Source organism: Phascolarctos cinereus, unplaced genomic scaffold (assembly GCF_003287225.1).
Source record: "Phascolarctos cinereus isolate Bilbo 61053 unplaced genomic scaffold, phaCin_HiC Scaffold_5;HRSCAF=322, whole genome shotgun sequence".
NCBI classification, from domain to species: Eukaryota; Metazoa; Chordata; class Mammalia; order Diprotodontia; family Phascolarctidae; genus Phascolarctos; species Phascolarctos cinereus.
In genome coordinates this window covers 268,763,065-268,772,496 of record NW_027555958.1, presented here as the reverse complement: position 1 = coordinate 268,772,496, position 9,432 = coordinate 268,763,065, and the positions used below count along the sequence as shown (strand labels likewise).

The 9,432-nt window shown below is 43.3% G+C and overlaps 1 long non-coding RNA gene across 1 annotated transcript; it reads left to right on the top strand.

Annotated features, from left to right (window-relative positions):
• LOC144457721 (uncharacterized) lies at positions 1-8,166 on the top strand. Its single transcript, XR_013487156.1, has 2 exons — positions 1-6,049; positions 7,666-8,166. It is a non-coding gene; the product is annotated as an uncharacterized LOC144457721 (long non-coding RNA).
• The last annotated feature ends 1,266 nt before the right edge of the window (positions 8,167-9,432 follow it).

The window sequence follows — 9,432 nt, the reverse complement described above, 5'->3', positions numbered from 1 at the left end:
ATGTGTGGAGAACTGTGTTAAATGTTGAAGATACAAATAGCTCCTATTCAAGACAGCTCCTGTCCTCAAGGAGTTCACATTGTATTTGGAGAAGACAAACCATAAAGAAGGCTTTATGGTCAGTTTATGGTGAATGGAAAGGTAGGTGTACTGACTTGTTCAGTTGTGTCCAACTTCATTTGGGGTTTTCTTGGCAAAGATAATGCAGTGGTTTGCGATTTTCTTTTCTAGTTCATTTCACAGATGAGGAAACGAATGTAAACAGGGTTAAGTGACTTTCCCAGAATCACACAGCTAGTGTCTGAGGCCAGGTTTGAACTCAGGAAGATGAGTCTTTTTGACGCCAGGCCCAGCATTCTATCAGCTGTGCCACCTAGCTGCAGTTGTTACTTAGGGGAAATAGAGCTAGGTGGCAAGTACATTGAGGCGTCATAGTAGGGTGAGTGTTCCCTTACCTACCTACCAGGGAGGTCCCAGGATACCTTCAACACAGGTAAGGAAGTGAGGGTAGTGTCTGTCTGAGACTTACCCTGTTCCTGGTGGGAACTGATCAATTGGATGAGGGAACAGGAGAATTATAAAGAGTAAGTAGCATCTGAATCATTTCTAAGAAGAAGGTACTATAGTACCTCAAGAGTTAATCTCCCTCTCCTCCCCTGTAACTATTTTCATTTTACATCTCAGGAATGTCATGAGGTCCCTGGGCTCCTGGGAAGTATAGTGCATATAATTTAGACAAATTGATTTTAAAATGTGCCATTCAGTGACTATCTATGAAAATATCTGCCTTCACTGTATAATACTCTGCTTTCTTTGTGAAGCACACTAAATACCAAGTTACTGGGTGCAGAAATATGTGTGAAGCAGAGTTTCATATTATACCAGTTTAGGTGGAGTTGTAGTGAATCTGAAGAAGATACAATATTCAGAACACCATTGACCAACTAGAAGTTCAACAGAAAGGGGGTGATGATCAAGAAGAACAAATTTCAACCTGTTTTATGTGTCATAGACATCTTTGGCAGTCTGGTGAAGCCTATGAATCCCTTCTTAGAATAGTAGTTGGATATGCATAAATGAAATACAAGGGAAATTTTTGAAAAAGAAAGGAGATGGGAAACTCATGGACACATAGTAGGTAATTTTTGGCTATCCAGTATAGCAGGAAAAGACCTTAAGATTCCTAATGGACTACAAACTCATTGTGAGTCAACAGTACAGTGCAGTTGTTTTAAAAAGCTAATATACTGGAGTATACAAGAGCCAAAAAATTTTTTATGCAGTTTACAATGTTGGTTCTTTCTAGTTAGGGAATTCTGTCCAATTTACACCTATACAATCTCAGATTAGTTTGAAGAAATCAGAAGATCAAAGAAGGATGGAAATTTGATCTATGAGTAGAGGTTTGAGGAGTTGGCATTGAGGGAAAACAAAAAAAAATTATTTGGGAGTTTATTAGGAGAGTACTGACCAGTTCTCCATTTTCCCCATGGGGAGAAACAAAAGGAATAGTCATCAGTTACTTTAAAAGACAGGAGAGGGGTGTTTGGGTTTTTTTTTTTTTTTGGTATTAGAATGGCTAGGAGTAGAAGAAATGTGGAACTGACCTCACTGGTGTTTTCAGATTTAGATTGACTTACTTTAAAGGCCGAAGTAAATGGGCTCTTGGGATGCCATCCTCTCCTGGATTTGTTCTGTGGTCTTATGTTGTTTAGTCTCTGATAAGAATGTGTTCCTTTTTGGTTAAATTGAAAGGATGTATACATATATTTGTGAGGAAGATGTATTTCTCAGAATATTTTATTCTAGTGGCTGAACTTGGAATCGGAAGTTATGGTTATCTTCCTAGCACAGGGACTTTGCTTTATAATCCATAGGCAGTTTTCTTTAATAAAGCAAGGATACCTCTCCACCTGTTCCAATTCAAAATATCTAAAGCTGGAAGAGAGTTAGATATAATCTAGTCCATCTCTCATTTTACAGATGAGAAATCCTGAGTACCTGTAGCCACAAAGGTATTAAGCAGCAAAGCCAAGATTGAAACACCAGCCCTCTGACTCTGAACTCCAGTATTCTTTATGCTGAACCATGCTGATACAACAAATAGTCATTCTGGAATATTGGGAATTTTGAAATCATAGATATAGCTGTATAGTGACAGAATGGTTAAATAGATCTTGTCTCTGTGAAGAGGACCAGTGATATCAAGAGGGTAATGTCTTGACTTGGAAGTGAATTGCATTCGTGAGGTAGGGCTGTGCATAGTCATCAGCCTCACTCTGGAGAGACTTCGGAGTCCAGTGGCAAGACATAGGTCAAGACTGGCCAGTTGGCAATGGCTGCCTCCCATAATCTAGGCAGTTACCAGTATGTTAGGCCACCATTGCATCTGATGCCTCACCTCAAGAAAATGTCAAAAACAGGTAACACTGATCAGAAAGTATCTGGTTGTCCTCTGAGGAAGTCCCACTTAGTAGCCAAGAAGGCCTTCTGATGTCATGCTAAGTAGCAGGTCTCCATTGGGAAGTGTAGATAAAGCACTTACTAAGCACTTAACTGTGTGTCAGGAATGTACTATCTTTCCAGCAGAGATTTCATTTTCTTTGCAGTTTCCCAGAAAGTCTCCAGGTCATTCTAGGGGACTTAGGAAAGATTCTTCCTAATGTTAACCAAGTCACTGAGCATCCACAAAAGGTTGGCTTTTCTGTTTGACTGAAGCCATTTGATCACTCCAGAACTAGCAAGTATAGAGAACAGACCTTTCCCTGTGTTTGAGACAGTTATTCAAGGTGTTGTATCCAATAAGAAGCCACCCTGTGGGTATCTGACAAACGATGAAAAGTTTTGGGTTGAAGGTGAAATCCAAGGGAACTGAAATGAAGATTATCTGGCCACATGTGGTACCAACTTCATCGTCTTGGGATCTGAAGAGAGCTGTGTTGAGTGTTTTGTGAATATGTTATTTGTAGACTGTGTAGCATCCTCAGCAGGCTACTGGAGATTGGCCAGCGGAAGGGTGACAAAGAAGTCTCCTTCCCCAGTGTCAGTTATGGCAAGGGAATAGTTAACTGCCTTGTCTCTGTGTTCCATCTCCTCTGTGCACTGTTTGCCTCTTCTCTAACACACCACTGAGGTTTGGTGCTCACCCCGACTGCAACATCTTGGGTATTTTAGAAAAGAACTTGAAACTAATTTTCCCTCTGCCAGGGGCTAGAAAAGGAAATAATCTCTCCCAGATCTTTGGGGTCAACATGGAGTTTCCTTGTGTTAAAAGTTCTTTCATGGGGGCAGCTAGGTAGCGCAGTGGATAGAGCACCGGCCCTGAAGTCAGGAGGACCTGAGTTCAAATTTGGCCTCAGACCAAACACTTGACACTTACCAGCTGTGTGACCCTGGGCAAGTCACTTAACCCCAATGGCCTAAAAATGTAAAAAAAGAAAAAGAAAGAAAAAGAAAAAGTCGTTTCAGGATCTAAACTTCCTCAGGGCCTAAGAAGCCAGAGCTAGAGCCATTTCAAAGCCTAAATACAACTAGCTGCTGAGTGACCAGTTAGAACTCAGCTAACAGGCACAGAGATCAGCTTGAGAATGAACAATCCCATTTAGTATCTTGGATCTGAAATTAATTCAGAATGCCAAAAGTCTATTCATAGGATGATGCATCTCTTCCAACACCCTCCCTCCCCCCAAGAGCTGACCTGCATGTCACCAAAAGGGAAGGGATTCCATGAAGGTGGTCAGAGTTATTTGTACAGCCCCTTAATTTTATAGAGTTAGACCCAGCATACAGAGGGTTTGGGGGGTAGTGAGACACTTCTATCTAAAAAATCTTTCCTTAGGCAAAGTTAACTGTGAACTCCTTTTCGTCTCTTGAAAACATTTCACAGCTTGAAATATGAGGGTCCACTGGTATAGAAGGTGAGCAGAGAAATCTTTATGCAGAAATTAGTTTTCTCCTTTGGCTTTTCTACTCAAGTCCAAGTTGTTTGACTCCTGCAACAACCCTATAATGGCTGTCCAGTCCATGGCAAGTGAATACCTATCATTTCGGGGAAAGGTGATCCCTAAGCCTGACACATGGTAGAGAAATGAGATTGAAATGGAATTTTCCCTTCCAACTTTATTTTCTGTAATTAATCTGTCACCAGTGATTTGTCCATACTGAAACCTGGAACACTGATATTTTTAACTTCAAGCTTAGTTTCAACTGGATAAAGATCCCAATTCCACAGGTTTGTGTTCTCCATAGATTCTTCTCTGTACTTTGCTAAAGCCATCGTAGACAGGTCTAGCTTTTCAGGGCAGACCTTCAAGAACAAACTCTGGCCTACAACCTTAGCAGTTCTTAATTTCCTTGGTCATTTAATTTGTGGTGATTTTTTTTTTTAGTACTTTTCACTTTGGCCCCAAGAGAAAGGAGTGGGTGGGTGGGTATAGTGATTTAGTCCCATTACAAAAATTCCTTGATATCCAGGTTAAAAGACCTTAGCGGACCTTAGCTGCTTGGTGTCTTTTCCATTTTTCTGGAGAAGCTGCTTTGTGTCCTTTTGATTTCACAAGCAATAGGCTGTTTTTCAAGGGAGGGTGGAGTAGGGGAAGGTATGTATGGGTGGGGGAGAAAACATTGCACACCTTGTAATAAGCATCTTCGAAGTGTTGAGCTGATATTTGCATCCAGGCAGAACAGACTGGTTTTCCACTGTCCCAGCAAAACCCTGGACTGAACTGTGCCACTTGCAGTGGAAGCTGAAGAGGACCATACTACCTTGATTAGCCTGAGTTTTTTTTTTCTCCCAAGTAGAACCACTCCCTCCATACCCACGATCTCCCCGCCCCCAAAGCACAGCTAATTCCTTTAATAAAGGTGCGATTTCCAAAAGAAGGCATGTTCGAGACTGAGCGTGTCCTCCTTAGCAGCCACGGCCCTCACAAGAAGGGGACCATGGAATTGGAAACCCTCGCCAGGCAGGCGATTGCCACGGAAGGGCGAAGACTTTGCTCCCTAGAGCCTGGCTGCTAATCTAATAATGTCAGGTTTGCTCCAGATAAATATTAATAACCTCAGTGACAAAGTAAATTTGGAAGAATCTAATTAAAGGGACGTAGCGCGAGTTGGCAGCCTCTCTAATAGCTTCTCAATGAAAATCGGCAGAAATTCAAAGGAAAAGCACCTAGCCGCTTGTGCTAGGTCAACCTGAAAGATGAAACCTCCTGGGCTCCGGCGCCATTGGTGAGGTCGTAGGGACCACCTTTCACCCAGTACATTCAGCAACCGGCTTGGAATTCTCTCAGCAAAGACCAAGCAGGCCACTTAGGTCCCCCACGTCCCCTGCCCCAGCTTTGACTTCAGTCACCCTCTAGGGGAGCCTTCACTCCACTGGACAGGAGGGAATTCTTTTAGCCAGTCGTAGTCATTTAAAACATTTCATGAGTTCTTGTGCCCTAAGTCCAGTGTGTATTGCCTTCTCCCACGCCTCTCTCTCTCTCTCTCTCTCTCTCTCTCTCTCTCTCTCTCTCTCTCTCTCTCTCTCTCTCTCTCTCTCTCTCTCTCTCTCTCTCTCTCTCTCTCTCACACACACACACACACACACACACACACACACACACACACACACACACGAGAGAGCCTGCAGCAGAATTCACACATACCACACCTTCTGCATGGTGCCGGCATTCTTTCTGTCCAACTCCAACAATCCCTCCCCCTCTTCATCTCACAACACAGAGTCTCCCTGTGTTCTCAAATTCTTTTCCTGAATCTGTGGGGACCCGAAGGGCCTCAGGAAGATAATTTAGGTTGAGAGACTCCAAATGCGGCTCCTCGGTAAACAACACCATTTCCAACCAGCAAAGAATTTGACTGGCTAGTACAGCTTTTTCATAAGCAGTTCTGTTTGCTTGTCTTGGGCAAAGTTCCTATTTCCGGTGCAAGGGTTAGTGCTGGTTATTCTGGAAGCCTGAGAGAAAGAAATATTGCTCATGTGAGGGTTTCTTCGTTAGAATTGTTACTCATCCCCACCCCTAATCACATCCAGTCATTGTCAGAGTGGGTAAAGTAACATTTATTTTGGTTCTTTGCTAGAGTTAATGGCAGTGTTTTGATTTAATCTGCTTAGTTTAGCAATGCCAGAGGTGGGGGAGGGGAGGTTGGGCTAGCATGAGCCCATGGGAGAAAGGAGGTTTGACCATTTTCAGTCACTAAGCAGGAAGGGTAGCCTAGGCCAATACTAGTGTGTGGTTGAGTCTCCCTCCCTATCTCTCTCAAAGTCCCCGGCACTAGTGCTAGAAACATCCCTGCTTTCATGTCCTGGCTGTTTAGGTTGTCTCTGCTTCCTAGTCCATTTTGCCAGTGAGTTTCTCTTCTCCTTTAATTAGATGGTGTCATCTGCTGCATCTTTATTGGAAGGGAGTATATGTCTTCACTTCCCTTCTCTAGACCATCTCCAGGAAAATGTGATCATTAGGGGGCCTCTTAAGGAATTCAGCCATTCTGAATGAGGATAATTGGGGAGGGGGGTGGAGAGTCTGGTGTTTCTGTAGGAGGTTTGATAGCAAGAAGAAGGCATCAGGGCTAGGCAGAAGGCTTGGCTAGTTTGGTCTTTGCTATGGACTAGAACTCCAGCAGGATGCTGAGTATAGTCTTGGGGTAGGATCATATTTTATTCTTGTATTCAAGAGGCTACAATACAATGGGTCCAGACTTGTAATTTCCCTAACGTAGGCAGCTCCCAGGTGCAGTTTGGCAAGTCAGCAGCTCATTTGTAATTTAGAGAGTTGCCTAGAGCGCTAAGAGTGTGACTTGAGCAGTGTCACAGCCAGTATGTGATGATGGGAACTTGAAACCATGTCTTTCTGACCCCAGATACAGCCTTCTCTGTTGGCCATGCTGCCTGTCTTTTTCAACTACACCGCAAGAAATTCACTTTGATTAGTTCTTTCATTATTAGAGATGCTTTTACATTGATATTTTTCATTTCATTTAATCAATAAACATATTCATAGTATATACCAGGTATTGTGCTATGCACTGGGGATACAAAGAAACGCAGAAGATAGTCTTTGTTTCAAGGAGCTCCCTAATAGGTGAGATGACACACAAACTGCTATGCACAAACAAGCTATAAACAGGATAAAGGGGAGATAATCAACAGAAAGAAGGCACTAGAATTAAGGGGGATCAGGGAAAGGCTTCCTTTAGAAGAGAGATTTTAGCTAGGACTCAGAGAAAGCAAGGAAAGATAGGAGGGGATGATGAAGACAGTTCCAGGCATAGGGCACAGCCAGCAAAAATTCTCAGATTCAGAAGACAGACTATTTTGTGCAAGGAACAGCAAAGGGGGTAGTGTTACTGGATCACAGAGTATGTGTGTTACAGGGTGGAGAGTAAGATGTAAGAAGACTGGTAAGTTAAGAAGGTGCCAGGTTATAAAGGGCTTTTGAACAACAGAATTTCATACTTGATCCCAGAGGTGATAGGGAGCTAGTGGAGGGGGAGAGGGGACTATTGTGGTGGTAACATGGTCAGACCTGTGATTTAGAAAGATCAATCTGTTGAGCAATGTACAGTGTATGGTGGCTTATCTATCCACTTGGAGCGTTATTTCCAACTTTTTTTTTCAGATGCTGTGTTGTAAAATATTGTCATATTGTTCATTCTTTGGTATAGCGTATTTCTCCCCTTTCATGTGAAGAAAATCATGGCACCAAAAAAAGGAAGAAAGAAAGATCAATTTGACAGCTGACTGGAGGATGGACTAGATTGGGAAGAGGCTCAAGGCAAGGATAACCAGATGGTTATTGCAGTATTTGGAGCCTAAGATAACGAGGGTCTGCACCAGGCTGGTGGCAGTGTCAGAGAAGAGAAGGGGGAATATGAGAGACGCTGAGAAGAAAGAATCATCGGGATTTATCAATCGATTGAATATGGGGGTAAAAGAGAGGGAGGAATTAAGGATGACACCTAGTTTAAGAACCTCCATGCCTGGGAGAAGAGTGGTACCCTCAACAGTAATAGAAGACTGTGGGTTCTCCCTCATTGGAGCAAAGGTTGGGTGACTGCCTATTGGGTATATTGTGCAAGGATTTTTTTGAGGCCTGTGTTGGATTAGATAACCACTGAGGTTTCTTCCAGCTCAAATGACATGTTTCTGTTATTTTGTCATTGTAAGACTATGCTTCCAGTGTTTATCTTTCTTTAAACGTCTCCTCCTTTTCAAACTTGGGCCACAGTACATCTTGCAATGGGAGAGTACTGGTATGTTCCCATTGGCTGGCTAGGCTCCCAGCCCAGACCTGCGATGTGGTCTCACTTCTGATCCTTTCCTGCACATAAATAAAAAGTGGTACTTTTTTGTTGGGTTCTTGGGGTGGGCAGGGAACAATTTTCAAGAGTTCGGAGACAAGAAGTGCATACAGCATAAAAATAATATGAGCTGAGTCCAAAATGCAGCCCTCCATTTATACTGTATCCTGAACTCCATTGCCAGAGGGCAGAGACTTTTAAACCACACAGATATTCCCACTGTGGGTCAGTGAGTCTTACTGTAATATTAGGGCTAGACCCCTGAATTAGATCTGTCCATGAGCATAGTTTCTGTCCCTTTGAACCACACCTCAGGATAGGGGGAAGACAGGTCTGTGTGGGATAAATCTCCTGCTCCAAATCCCACCTGTCAATCAGCCTCTGGGGGTGGGGGAGGCGTGGAGAGTAGAGGAACAGGAGAAGATAAGTAGGGGCCAGCTGGGGCTAAAGGGGTCCAAAAGGACCAGGTTGTTCTCAGTATGGGAGGAGAGAAAGGGAGGTGTCCTTTCTGAAATGTTTACTTGAAGGACATTAAACTTCTTAATCACGAACTGTTGGGCAGCACGATGCAGTAGGAAGTATTATATATGGAGTTAGAGACCTTGGGTTTAAAGCCTAGCTTTGCTGCTACTTCCTCTTGTGACACTGGGCAGATCATTGAATCTCGCTAGGCATCAGTTTTCTCATGAGAGGGGTTAGACTCAGGGCTGGGCAACCTGCCTCCTTGAGGCCTTCGAGGTCCTTGAGTGTGGCCTTTTGACTGAGTCCAAGTTTTATAGAACAAATCCTTTTATTAAGGGGATTTGTTCTGTAAAGTTTGCATGGGCACATGGCCTCAAGGCCACAGGTTGCCCACCCAAGATGATCGTTAAGGTTCCTTCTAGCTTCCACTACATTCTAGGGTTCTCTGATTCTATGTATGCCCCTTGTAATGCCAGTCTACCACCGTGGCATTCTGAGCAGCCCCTGCATACCTGAACCTCCAATATTAGCTTCTATAGAACACACTGGAAACAGAAATTGAGTATAGGGCAGGGACACACACACACACACACACACACACACACACTCTATGGAAGTGTGACCATAAGTGGTGACAGATAACTTGAGTAACTTGCACAGAATCAGAAT